Genomic DNA, 12,075 nt, shown 5'->3' with positions numbered 1-12,075 from the left:
TTCTCCAGTTCCTACTGAAACAGGGAATAAGTGGCAGTGTAAGGTGTGAGTGATTTCTAAAGCTTCTTCAAACAACATTTTTGAATAGTAATTTTTGAGTCTCTGGTGCGGGTGGTCGGGCAGAATTGTTGCATGTTATGTCATCCCTGAGACCCTATTATAGGCCTGGGCCATCAGCCACCTTCATGAGTGCCTGAGCAGGATTTGGAATTAGCCAGTCATCCATCAGCAACTTGAAATCATTGCACATGGTTCAATTATTATTATTTCCACTGACGGAAGAGTCAAATTTTTTTAAAAAAAGGCTTCATTGTACTATGTACTGGGTAGACAGAGAACAAAGGTGTTCCCTCCCAAAAAGAATTCCCAGTCAGAGCTGTAGATAAAATGTAAATAGACTAAATAGGAAAGAGGGAAGGGGTTGAAGTTCCATTAGCAACATGTGGGGAATTCATGATTACTGATAGCGGTGGTTTCTGTGGGGACAGGTTCTAGTCACCTGACTGATGCCAGGGTTAGTGGCCTGTCAGGTAAGGCAGGTTATAAATAGTTATTAAATTGATGAGAGATGACACTAAACATGTGTGTGAATATATACAAATGTAAAATGCTCTGGAAGTTCTTTGTGGGGAAGCATTATTATACAAACTTTGGGGAAAGATCAGGGGAATATAGCAAGAAAGCTTCAGATGTTGAAAGATCTCTAGGTGCTCTAATGTAAGAAAGAAATTTATTTATTTTTTTTTTCTGCTTCTGTGTGGTGATGGGATTAGAGGTGAGCATGACAAAAGGTTATGAGTTGGATTTGAAAAAATGTCTATATTTAAGTGCCATAAGGCCAAGGGATCAGGATTGAGGAACTCAGTGATCAAAAGAGATGAAACAGAAGAGCTTCAATAAGGATTTTACCACTCTATACAGGCACAAATGACCACATCTTCAGTAAACTGCAAAGGCAAGAGTAGGCTGACTCTTGATGAAGTGCTTTGTCAGGTCAGCACATTTCTGTCTGTAGAATTAATGTCCAAATACTCCTTCATTGCAGCCAAAGTCTGCAGTGGAAAAAAAAAATGGTTTTAATGAAACGTTCATTAAGAAAGCAAAAACATATTGTAAAAAACTAAGGATTTAAAGTGGGATGAGAAAAAGATGCTGTCCTGTCTGATTTGAAGTGATCTGGGGTGAAAATGTATGCCCCAGTTCAGGTGGAACTGGACTTGACCATAGTTTTCTGACATGTTCTACCTGTGTTCTCATCAGGAGACCACAAAATCTTGATTACCTACCTTCTCCATTTGGAAGGAATAGAAGTTGGAATGGAATTGTTTGAAAAGCTCTAGTATTCATTATAAATGCATTAAAACAGTTTGCTGCTATGAAGGCTCAGTTTGAGAGGACATCCAGATTGTGAGACTGGATGATGGATAATTTTCCACATCCTTTATTCACACCTGATTGCTACCAAATGTCTCTGTGTGAGCTTCATGATCTAAATTAGAGGCAGACTATGAACTCATTTTTTGGGAATCAAACAAAGCAGATTCATCAGTTCTAGTTCAATTTCAGCTGTGTGTGAAGCTGTTGTGGTTCTATTTTAGTCCTAGCTAATAACAGTCCATATATTTGGTTTAAATGGATTTGAGTTGGATCACTGTAGTAAATACATCATTGAATAAAGGGTTGTGTAATGATCCTAGAACTGAAAAAATGTGGCTTCACCTTGGGAAAGATTATTGCTCCCTACTTAACCCACTGGAGCCTGGTTACCTCTTGTGTTTCCAATGCTGCACCATCACTTCTCTGCAAGTCTCTCAAACTTCATAAGAGCTTTGCACCAGGAGGCAGGAGGCATTGCACCATGTTGTACTAAGAGTGATTTCCCCCTGGTCCCCAGGAAGCGTGAGGGTGAGAGGGTAGATAAACTTAACACCCACTAAGACCCTGTGTTCCTCTACTTCTAAGTCCTGTACAGACATGTATAAAGCAGAAGCATGAGATGCATACATAAATGTGGTCGTGGTATGTTTGCAAGTGACCTCCTGATCAGTGGAGTTTATGAAATTCTTTCACAGAAGAGCCCTTGCAGGCACGTATGGAATGTTGGAAGTTGTCCAGCTCTTCACTCTGAGCTACAGGAATGAAGAGTATCAAAAACATTTCAGCAGAGTTTGCTCTAACAATGAGGAGTCTTGATAGTAAAGAAGATCTTGAAATAATTTCCAGAATAGCATGGCATGGAAAATATTCACATACCACAAAGATGGAGAGACGCTATTTACAGGACCATGTGGTGACAAGGCAAGGAGGAATGGTTTTAGTCTGGAGGAGAGTAGGTTTAGAGTAGGTATTAGGAAGAAATTCTTTATTGAGGGTGGTGAGGCACTGGAACCAGTCGCCTCGAGAAGTTGTGGATGCCCCACTCCTGGAAATGTTCAAGGCCTGATTAGATGGGACTCTGAGTAACCTGGTCTAGTGGAAGGTGTTCCTGCTTATGGAAGGGAAAGAGTTGGAACAAACTTGCCTTACAATCGAAGTAACTCTGACTGATTCTTATTCACACTAATCACACCGTACTGTTATTCTTCCAATAGCAGATGAATGAAGTGTGAATTTCACTAAGATTTATATTACTCACAAGAATTTTTGTCTGATATTGCTCCTGTATTGAGTATCAGAATGCTTTGCTGAAGGGTAGTTTGAGTGATTTTGGGGGTTTTTTGGCCTTAGGAAGTTAGAGAAGCAGTACTGTTAACTTCACTGCGGAATAATGGGAGCTGGGTAAGCATGCTTTGTGTCACACTTGCTGAATATCTTTACCTGGAGAATTACTCAAATTTGTAGTCTAGAGAGTTAGTTCTAAGCTTGATTAAATATGTTATTGCTTCATTTTATTAGTGTAATGTCCTCATTTAATGAATATGCAATTTTGCTTAATGTCAATGTAATATACTGCTGATACTCCTTAATGTGTGATAATATTTTTCAGATTCTAAAGTCTAAAATTTTTTCTCTTTTATTTAGAAACTTTAAAAAAAAGTTATTTTCATTTCTTCATATTGAGAGGAATTAATATTCAGAGGTATATCCTTGGCATCAATTTTAGGTTACTCAGGCATCTAATTAATAGACTCTAATGTGACTCAAAGTATTAAAATTTAAGTCCTAATGTAGTCCCTGGAATCAGTTAAGTGTATCCAAAAGTTGATTTAGAGCATTTAAATTATGTCAGAAGAAAAAATATAGCATCTGACTTGCATATGATGAAGTAATTTTATGTGAAGATACTACACTTTAAAACTGGGAAGTATTTCACTTATATTCTTAAGCCAATCCTTAATGCCAATCTTAAGCAAAAAAATACATTGTGTTCTGAAGAAGTGATTCTGCTAGTTAAATCTAAGAATCAAATAAACAAGAAATTTCCACAGGAACTGAAACTATTACTTTTAAATAGGGTTTTTTTTGTTTTTTGAAAGCTGTACATTACCTTGATTTTTACATTCCCACATTTCATCTATGGTAAGACTTTGCTGATATATGATCTACTAGCAAGTTTTTTAAAGGCAAAAATACTGCATTAATCCAAGTATGTTATCTTCTAGAACAACATCTAGTATATGTAGCTAAATTAATAAACAACAAGAAGAAAACAACAACAAAAAAAAATCCACAAAAAAACCAAACCAAACAAAACAACAAAAAAATCACCAGAACAAACAAATTTTTTTATCATGATTGAGAGTTATGATATTAAGAGGAAAAAAGATTTAGGTAGTCTCCAATAACTTTTGCAGAACACTTAAGCACCATCAGTGTTTTATTAAAATAAAAAGGCCTGAAGGAACTTAAAGAAAAGTATTTTCCTGTTGAAAATATTTTGCACTTTTGACTGCTTAAATTGCAGAGAGATGAAAAAATAAAAACTTTGCTTATAATATTCTTTGTGTTCTGTATTAATGGTTTCAAAATCCATACTAGAAAACACAATAAGTGGACAAGTTAAAACATGATAACAATGCTAAAAAGACATTATTTATGATTCTGCATCATAAAAAAGATATATATTCTAGCCAAGTTATTTTTTTGACACGTCATACTTCCCAGTCAGTGACAGAACACAAAATCATCTTGTGGTGGAAGAAAACAAAGTATTTAAATAACACAAACTGATAAAGTAATCCCTCCAAGAAAACACTTCACAATTGCATAATCAATTGTATGCTAACCAAGCACTGTGAAAATAATTTGCAGTGAGCTAATATAACAGAAGTAAAGCCATAGTTATTTGCATAACAAATACATTCATGAAATCTGAAGGTTTTTTTGTAAATAGTTTCTGGAAATAACATGTTTTTGTAAATAGTTTATTTTGGATGTGTTCCTCAATTTATCTCATCTTTACTTGGAAATTTTAATAGATGGATCTATAGCAGGAGGACATCCATTTTACTGTCATCACAATTGTACCCTCTGATATGGAATATTTTATTAGTACTGAGATGAAAAAATTACCATTATTCTTGCTTTAAACTTAAGGTATAACAGTCTAAAATACCTGGGAAATATTGATAGAAAGTGGTGGTGACAAACTTCAGCTTTCTGAATCCCTTGCAACACTTAAAATCAAACAGATATGTGTGACATTGCAGGCTGACAAAAGTAAGCTGGTTGTATTTGTATTAATTGGAAACCAAGTGAACTCAGTGATGTTGAGCCCAAAGTGCTGTCAGTGTACGTTGACTCTCGGGAAGGCTTGCTGTCTGAGAGTGAGTATCACATTAATTCCATTTTCCTAGCTCCTATGTGGGAAGAATGAGACACATTTTTATAATCGTTGGTGTTTCTAGAAAGAGTTTTATAATGCTTCTGACATTCATGTGTGAAAAACAATGCCTAGAACAGGGCTGTAAGTGGGAGGAAGGGGGCTGAAGTGAAAGTGTGAACAGTGTTATGCTCTTAGGTCTGATGTCTCACGGATGATGTAGCCTCTTTAAGAAGGCAGGATACTCCAGGTCAGACAGCACAGCTGGTCTAACCTACCCCAGAGTTCCCTCAGGGAGAGAAGGAATGTCTTGCCATTTAGTGGGTTCACATGATCATACTCAAAACAATTTTTGTTTGGTTGTTTTCTTTTTAAGATGGAGGAGGTAGGATTGCTCCTCATCAATTCATATCCTCAATATATATAGAGGAAAAAACCTCTTTGGCCCACAGCTATGTCTGTGAATCATTCATATTTGATGGTTTAACCTTTGTCTCTGGTTGCACTTCTTCCTAAAATGGTGATTGTGAGACTTGGCAATATTTTTGACTGTAACTCGCTGGATAATTATAATACTCCTGACTCTTCTAGCATGTTTTAATATAGTCTGAGATGCTTACCTACCACCATGTCAGCCTCCAGCTGAGTCACTGAACACAGTGATCTAAGATTCCATGACTTCTTCACGAGCTTCCAGTCACTTACATTTACAAGATGGTTTGTAGTGAAATTGAGAATCCCTGGATGTCTTGATTTAGATTTTAAGTGCTCTGTACTTAACTGTCGTAGTTTCCTTAAATAACAGGCCTTAACAGCTCTGGAAATCAGACTACATACACGTAGATACCAGAGTGTTTAGATAGCCTGGATTCTAGGTAGAGGTAGGACAATCTTTTTAATCTTAGTTAATAAATTGGTAAAGGACACTGAGAGGTACCTACAGATGTGGTGATTATCAACCACTTCTAAAATTAAAATATTTTGTTAAAATGCAAACTAGAGCTGAATAGAACAGTGGTGCAAAACCACTGTGTGAGATGCATCAGGATATTTTGTCTAAGAAGCCATGGCACATAATGATAGCAGTAACACCTCCTCATAAAGTCTTTGCTCATGTAGCCAGAACTTTCATATCATAAAGTGCATGTTTAATCTTGTTCAGTACATCTTGTCAGGGAAGGGCTCACAAAATCTCAAGTAAAATTTGCCCCCCTCCCCATGCCCCTTGTTGATAGCTAAATCAATTAATGAAATAATTGTGTGGACTAAGTATTCTCAATCAATGATTTAGAGATTTTTTCTTTTTTTTATTTGCTCTGGTTTGAACAGCATCTTGTTCTGCAAAATTTATATGTTTGGAAGGAGTTATTTGGAAAGAAATAGATTTTCTAAGAAACATTCAGGTGAAATAATTTTGGTTTTTTAAGCAAAACTGAGCAAAAATGTTGAAGACCATATGAGGCTGAGACAGAAATTGTGTTATTTAATGAGAAATTACTACAAAGATTACAGAAAAAAGGCAAAAGAATTTTACTTCCTGATGAAATAGATGGAATTATTTAGGGTAGGCTGAATGCTTTATCAATGTGTAAATTTGTCAAAGATGTGAATAGTTTCATTGGAAGCCTGTGTGAATCTTTGAGAGTTTTGAAGAAGTCTGTCTTTGGTAGTATTTTGTTAACCTTTCCGCAGTGTTGATGTCATTCCCACAATATGTTTGCTCCCAGTGCACACATGAAACTTTAACATGACTAAGAACCAGTATGGTTCTTACTTGATTGAGCACTGATTCCACTTGTTTCAGAGTGTTCAGGAAGGAGGTGAGGGAGCCTATTTCCTACAGAACCTCAGCAGCGTGACTTTTAAAACATTATACAATACAACTTGTGAACATATACAGGATATATATACCATGTATACAGGAATAATACTACTTAAGATCAACACTGCTGCATAATCTGAGCTCCAAACTGTTCTCAGTACTAAAATCTGTCCTTTCAGACTGACTGTGCTTAAGACTGAAATTTGATTTCTTCAAACCTGATCATTAATGGTATTTGAGGTCCTAAGAATTATTTTAGAAATCAGTGTAAGAAAGATCATTGATGAATAAAAACAGTAGTTTTTTTCATCCTGAGTTTACTGCTGTAAAAGCAGAGGGCTTTGCTAGAGGATGCACAGCATTTGGTTTGTGTACTTTGGGGTAAGCATTTGGAATAGCCACTGCTATTTCTTCAGAATACAAATACGTATATGCCAGATCAGCCCTTCAGATTTTTCTTGAGTGAGCAATGCTGGCAGGTGACTGCTTTGCCCTTCAGGCTGCACTCTGGGCCTCCCTTCACAACCCATCCATGCATTCTGTGATGTCTCTGATATTTAAGTACATGTTTAAGCATGATGCTGGAGCAGAGCTAGTGCAGTGCCAGCACTCTGTGCAGCAGAGCACAGTGAAATGCTCTGCTGTAGAGCGTGATGAGAGGAAGAGAGGTGTGGTGAACACAGTAACAGGAATATTATTCTTTGATTCTGTTTACCAGTTGAAACCTCACCTTTGCTGAATGGCTTGGCAGCAGTACTCCTATGCCCTTCTGGGATGCAGGCATGAGCATTTTACCAAATCATGATTAGACTATATTTAAACATGTTGTAACATTGTGAAAAAGTTGTTTGGGAGTTCAGGAATTGTAATTGTCTATTCAAAATTTGCACATTGTGTTTATTATGTGCCTCTTATGGTTGCATCTTATTCTTTTCTCATTTGTGTTCCAGATTCCATCAGAAGTGCATTTATGAGGCAGGGAGGTGTACAAATTTCTTTTAAAAATAGTTAAGATGGGAAGGTAGGTGAGGAGAAATAATATATTAACAGGGTTTGTTGTTGGTTTGTATTGATTTTGTTTTCCCACTAGCAGAACAAAACTTCTCTGTGTGTAGCATCCAGATAATTCAGCTGGCTGTAATTAACTCACACCACTTGCTGACTTTAGACTATGAGACCATGATTCAGATGAAGACTCCATACTTTTGGTTGTTGTATTTGTTTGGTACAAGCTAAGAATCATTAGGGGAGTTGTAAAGATTGCTTTGCACCTAGGATGAAGTACAAGTTTAAGGCAAGTGATGCAGAAAGGCTCATGTTCATGTAATAGCCACGTAAAAGTTTAAAGGAGTATGAGGGTGATTTAAGAACACAGCAGCTTCCATGGTCCAAGGAATGCAAGAAGATGTATGGCAGTGTCTGAGAAAGCAAAGTTCTTCCAAATACTTTGAGAATGTGTATCTCTTCTGCGCTGGCTACTTCTCCATATATTTTTTTCTTGCCTATTAAAAGCAGTATGATGTTGGAAGTCAGCTGCATCATATCTCATTATCCAAACTCAGAAAGAATATATTTAGTGTTTTTCAATAAATGGTTATCTTGTTCTTAAGAAAAAACAAAAGAAAAAGCAAAAGGTACACCTGAGGAGTTATATAAAAACATAGATGAAAGTTGTGATGTTGTGGGCATAGAACTTAAAGGTTGTGTGGAGGTACTTAAAGGGAGTGAAGGTACTAAATCAAGTTTTGGACACCTTCTCCAGCTCTGGACTAAATTTGCGGCTCGCAAAGCATGTGTCTCTTCTGTAGTGATGGATTTGTATTTAGTTTAAACTTTGATGTATCAAAGACTATGGACAATAAAAAGAAAAAAAAACCAAAAAAGAAAATGTTCCCTTTCATTATCGTAAATCTGGTAACTGGTTTCCCTTTATTGTGTGAATGTCAGGGGTCAGGTGTGTGCAAAGAGATATGAATATCAGCTAAGAGTTATTGCAGATATATCCATAGACTGAAATCCCATCCAGATCAGATCCAGCTTCTAATCCTTTAGGTAAAACAGCATGGTACATTTTTTGTGTGACCAATATATCTGTGTTTTGGACAGTAAACATTTCAGGGCAGGGTCTCTTTTTTCATAGTGAAAAGCCTTCTCTAATACTTTTGAATAGTACAATTCCAATCTTGTACTGTATATACATTGGAGATTACTTTTAAAGTTATACATAGAGAAACATGGCAAAGAGTAAAAGGATATTCAAATCCAAAATTAATAAATTCTGCAGCCATATACTGTGGGAGGTCACTAGATTAATAAGAAATTAACTACTCCTTTCACATTAATTGCATGGGGGCAGAATTCACAGCTGACATCATGTTGTGCATAATATTTCCTGTTTTCTGTGTGTGAAAATGGAGGATCATCATCAATAACAGATAATGTGCATGTTATATGTGCTATTCTGCAGTTTAAAAGTATTTTTGTCTCTTTTGGTTTTCCAAAAGGTCATTTGGTCAATTTTAGTAAATGTGGTTGATAAGTAATGGTGGCCCAAATGCTGTAGGGCTAAAAGATTACTTGTTTCTCAAGGAACATAATAAGCTATTACACAAAAATGTTTTGCTTGGAACGACAAGTTATTGACAGGAAAATTCATGTATAAAACAAGAAGTAATGTTTATTTGGCAAATTTTGTTTTTATAATTAAGCCATCTGGTGCATCTAATGAGATTATACAAATATCAGTGTATAGTTGTCCTAGAAACACATGTTTACAGAATACCTGTGGTGCTTATTATTAGAAAGTTCTCAAGAAATGAAGATCTATCAGAAAGGGTCTAGAATAAATGATTTCCAGAGTAGATGTAGTGCTCTGAAATTAACAGTTAACAAAAAGTATCTATTCAGTGGGATAGCTACAGGTGTTTTAACTAAAACCCAAGGAAAGTAGTGACACCACCTTCTCTGTGAATGATCTATAAATCATTCAGTTACACAAAGCTGGCTAAAACACCAAACTTGTCCCCCATAGGTATTTGAGCTTGTGCCAGTTGTTTTGGTAAAAAGAAATTTTTTCAGTGTAGCATTGAGCAAGGGTGAAACAAGCAAACAGCAAACCACAGGTGACACTGAGAGCTCCAGGAAGACAGTTAAATGATATGAAGAGAACAGAACAGAAATAATTGATATGTGCTCAGTAATTTCTATGTTTCAAAATTATTACTTGTAATATTCAAGTAAAGTAGATGTTACTACTAATTTCATTCTTTTCTACAATAAAAGTTTCTGAACCCAGAAATTCTGATATCTTTGGGAGCTGGATTTAGATCACACTTAATCCAAATTTGCTTTCCCGTAAATATTTTGTTACAATGTATACCAAGGAAAATTAATTCAAATAGAGTATTTAATGCTGCAAAACCCAAATTCTTTCCTGCCATGCATTTGTACCTGAGCTTGCACATATATTTATTTTTTTTCTAGCTGTGATGACTATAACAGTTTGAAAAAAAAGGTCTGAAATTTCTATGGTGAATAATCAGACCTTATTTGTTTATTGATATAAATAGCTAGTTTGAAGATAAGCTTCAAAACTCAAAGGCTGCCATAAGGTCAAAACAAAGCTCTTTGTATCTGCAATATTTAATTAGGTGTGATAATTCTTTTTACATTCTATATAATAACATACAATCTTGGGGAATTTATGTGGGTGTTGTTAGATGGCTGACATTCTACAGAGGCTCATTATTTAAATATACTTTCTGAATGGAAGGTTTGAACTATGACCACTGTGCTTTCACGACATGTTTTGTACCTGATACTGAACTTAGTGTTGTTCTAATGAGAAATAATAAGGAACAGTTTGAAGATCAATTATTTTTGTTTTAATCTAACATTTAAGAATTATAATGTTTCATCTTAGAAATTATAGAACCATATAATCATAAAATGGCTTGGGTTGACAAAGACTTTTAAGATTGTCTAGTTCCAATGCCCCTTCCTTCCATGGACACCTTCCAATACAACATGGTAGTTGTAGTGGAAGTACATTGTACATGGTAGTACAATGCTTCATCCAGCCTGGTCTTGAACACTTTCAGGAATGGGACATCTACACTTTTTTTGGACAATGTATTCCAGTGCCTCACCACCCTCGCAGTAAAGAATTTCTTCCTACTGTCTCATCTAATTCTACTTGCTTTCAGTTTAAAGCCATTCCTCCTTGTCCTATCACTACATACCCTTAAGAAATGTCCCCCTCCATCTTTCTTGTAGGCCCTCTTTAGGTACAGGAAAGCCACACTGAAGTCTCTCAAGAGCCTTCTCTCCTTCAGGCTAAATAACTTCAACTCTCTTTGCCTGTCTTCATAGGAGAGGTGTTCCATCCCTCTGGTCAACATCAGTGTGCCTGCTGGACACACTCCAAGAGGTCCATGTCCTTCTTATGCTGGGAGCACCAGAACTGGATGTGTTACTCCAGGTGAGGTCTCACACGAGAAGAGTGGAAGGGGAGACTCACCCCCTTTAATCTGGTCACACTGCTTTTGATGCAGCAGAGGATACATTTGACTTTTTTGAGCTGTGAGTGCACATTGCTGGATCATGTCCAGCCTCTCATTCACCAGCATCCCAAATCCTCACGGCTGGTCCATTCTTGGACCAGCCTGCATTGGGATTGTCTCAGTCCAGGTGTGGACCTCCCACTTGGCCTTGTTGAACTTCATGAGGCTCATTTGGGCCCATTTCTCAAGCCTGTTAATGTCCTTATGGATGGCATCCGTTCCTTCCAGAGTGTCAACCATGCCACACAGCTTGGTATCATCGGCAAGCTTGCTAGGGATATGCTCAGTGCCACTGTCCATGTCACCAACAAAAATGTTAAACAGTGCTGGTCCCAGTGCCAAGCCAGGTGAACACACGGGGATCATCATTGATCTCCACTTGGACATCAGTCATTGATTGTAAATATGAGATATTTGATATGATCAGCAGTAAGCAGAAAAGAACTCACTTGAATACAGTAAATTGGAAGTTCAATTCTTAGTACTTAAAAAATCCTTGCTGAAAGAAATCCTTTTTGTAAGCATAGTATTATAATGTGTCCTGTCATATAAGAGGGACAGTTATTTTTTATCATTAAGGATATTTTATATTCTTAAATTTGTCTGACACCTCTCTATTGTTGTACTGAAGTGGAAAAAAACCAAAAACTAGAACAAAACACCTAACCCTCCCTCTTCTCTGCCAAAAATCCCCAAACAACCTCAAAACATCAATCCTCTTTATTGCATCTTCTTTTAGAGAGTTATACTTTGGCTTTCCATAAAAATACTTTTCTATACTAGGGTATAATTTTCTAAACTGGAGTACCTTTATTATAAAATTCCTTGTGATTCTTAATGGGAGCAACAACTGTATAAATATAGGTTTAGGCCTTTACCACCTTTACATTCAAATAATATTAAATTCTTTTATTCTGTACTTCATTTCC

At 36.4% G+C, this 12,075-nt stretch overlaps 1 protein-coding gene across 9 annotated transcripts in view; it reads left to right on the top strand.

Annotated features, from left to right (window-relative positions):
* The window catches only part of LRRC4C (leucine rich repeat containing 4C), a 485,259-nt gene that overhangs the window by 324,137 nt on the left and 149,047 nt on the right, over positions 1-12,075 (top strand). For 5 of the 9 annotated variants that reach the window (XM_015630824.3, XM_015630817.3, XM_015630816.3 and 2 more), the window contains one exon: positions 10,956-11,064. The exons of the other annotated variants lie outside the window; for them this stretch is intronic. The gene's annotated coding sequence lies outside the window, so the exon portion shown is untranslated. The remainder of the gene's footprint in view (positions 1-10,955; positions 11,065-12,075) is intronic. 9 annotated transcript variants of the gene reach the window in all.

This window comes from Parus major, chromosome 5 (assembly GCF_001522545.3).
Source record: "Parus major isolate Abel chromosome 5, Parus_major1.1, whole genome shotgun sequence".
Classification (NCBI taxonomy): domain Eukaryota; kingdom Metazoa; phylum Chordata; class Aves; order Passeriformes; family Paridae; genus Parus; species Parus major.
This window is presented reverse-complemented; position numbering and strand designations above follow the sequence as displayed.